A 2,418-nucleotide genomic window follows, 5' to 3' on the forward strand; every position below is an offset into this window, starting at 1 on the left:
GGCGAGGCAAGCATGGTAACAGCGGGGGGCACGGAGAGTGGGGTATTTTCAAATGCAAACTCTCATCCAAAAAGTCAGGCGCCGGATCCAAACTCGATTCCAGCGATGGAACAAAATGGAGGGCAGGCGTGGTGCGCCGCCATTTTGGGAGCAGTGTTTGGCGAACGAAAGCCGTGTTTCCTAATAACATTGAAAATAACAGTTTGGAATGCAGGGTTGAGGAATCAAACTGGCCTCAAGCGGAGCCAACACCACCCAAGTAATGAATTAGAATGTATTATAAACAGTGGGCCACAGTTGCTGGGATGCTGTAAAAATTGCCCTGCATTGGCCAATTAAAGCACTCTGACCGGCCACATGGGCTGTATCAAAAAAGCTGCCTGTGCAAAGATAATAATAATACTCCGTTGTGATTGACACTGCCAGAGGTTTGCATTTAACCATATGTCATTATGCTTGTTAACTCATATTCTGGTACTTTACACTTCACAATAATCCTAACCCAATGATGGGCATAGAAATTATACAGTTAGATTCTTAATAATGTATATATACTATGAGTAATGGACGCATTTTGTGAGTATGGATACAAAAAAATGTATTTATGATAATATAACAATGTCTAAAAGACTGTGTGTTTGACCAAGTAACTCGGGAGCCCACCACTTTTCCGACGACCTTTTTGCGCAATTCTACATTATTTGAAAATATTATTTAACATAATTATTAGCTTAATTATAAACAAGTCATACACCCTTATTTTAAAATGGTACCTATATTGTTAAATGAACACCTCACTGAAGTGCCAGCCAAAATTGGCTATTATCTTTGTAAAGGCATGCTTGGTAACTTAAGGGGGTGTTTAAAATATTCTTTGGACCCTGCACACCTCGTTATGATGCAATACAAAATGAACACATTTTTCCTAACCAATAAATGAAAGAAAAACAGTGGTAATAATGAAATATTTATATGTATAAAAGCCTTTTATGAGAACAGTGAAAAAGCTCAAAACAGAAAAGCCAATTATTTTCTGGGGGGAAATGTGAGCTTCAAAGCAGGTATTGACATTTATTTTTATTTATTTATTTTTTTACAGATATTTGTAACATAATGTTTGGAAATCTCTCTAAACGTTATTAGCTCCTGTTTCTTAATGTACATATACTATGTATGCATGGCTTTGCTTTAACTTATACCTTTATCCATCAAGGGGGTGTTACAGTACATACAGTATATTCTTTGATATGAAACATTTTGAACAACCATAAACAAATAAGTCAAAGCTAACAATAATGCAAAGGAGAAGCCACTCTCCTGTGACTGAATACTTTATATTTCTGGTGTAATACGTAAATGTGCGGCACGGTGTACGAGTGGTTAGTGCGTAGGCCACAGAGTCAGGAGATCGGGAAGACTTGGGTTTGAATCTCCCACATTCCAAAAACATGCATGTTAGATTAATCAATTTGTCCATAAGTATGAATGTTAGTGTGAATGGTTGTTCGTCTATATGTGCCCTGTGATTGGCTGGTGACCAGTCACATGCCTCTGCGACCCTAATGAGGATAAGCGGTATAGAAAATAAATGGATGAATGGATAGACTGATACGTAAATGCAGATTTTTTTAAAAAGCAGTTTGCCATCATTGTGCCTCAAATTGCAATTAATTCTTAATTAACTCAATTCTTACTGATCAGTTAATCGATTGTTATCCACATTTCGGTGCTTTATACATGAAATAGTTAAATTAGTAGTTTTATCTTAATATGCAAGGAGGTGTGCAGAACTCAAGGACAGATGGATGCAAGTGTCGAGTGCGATGCCAGAAAACGATGCCGCTCCCTTCCCCTTATCTGCTGTCGTACGCCACACTAAATAAACCAGGATGAAGGTCTCAAGTTACCCAATAAAAGAAAACAAACTTTAGAAGAGAAAAAAAAAGTGACTTGTGTGTTTGCTCGTTTAATTTTGAAAGGATGAAAGCAGACAGGCAAAAAAAGAGGGGCAGACGCGGGGAGATCACGGCGTTGTGTCGCGTGTTGGCGAGTAGAGCGCCACACAGTCTGCCTCCTAAAGCAATAAATCTGAAACAGCATAATAGATAAACGCAACTCAGAACACAAAATACCCTGTGAGGGAAAACTAATAAAAAACGGAGTGATTAAGTGGAATCAGAGCTCTTAGGCGCTATCTGGAGATGATGAGGGTAGGTTGTGTGTATGTGTGTACGTGGGTGTGAGTGTGTGTGTTTGTGTGGGCGGGTGGGCGAGGGGGGTGGCTTCACCACACAAAGACCAGAACGGGCCAACACAACAGATGAGAGAGCATAGGGATGGGGGGCCCGGGAAGACGAGGGCTAAAAGCAGAGAGGCGAACGACAGAGAGACAGAGAAAGGAGAGATGGAGGAGAGAGA

This window comes from Doryrhamphus excisus, linkage group LG9 (genome assembly GCF_037039965.1).
Source record: "Doryrhamphus excisus strain RoL-2023G ecotype Guam linkage group LG9, RoL_Dexc_Guam_v1.1, whole genome shotgun sequence".
Classification (NCBI taxonomy): domain Eukaryota; kingdom Metazoa; phylum Chordata; class Actinopteri; order Syngnathiformes; family Syngnathidae; genus Doryrhamphus; species Doryrhamphus excisus.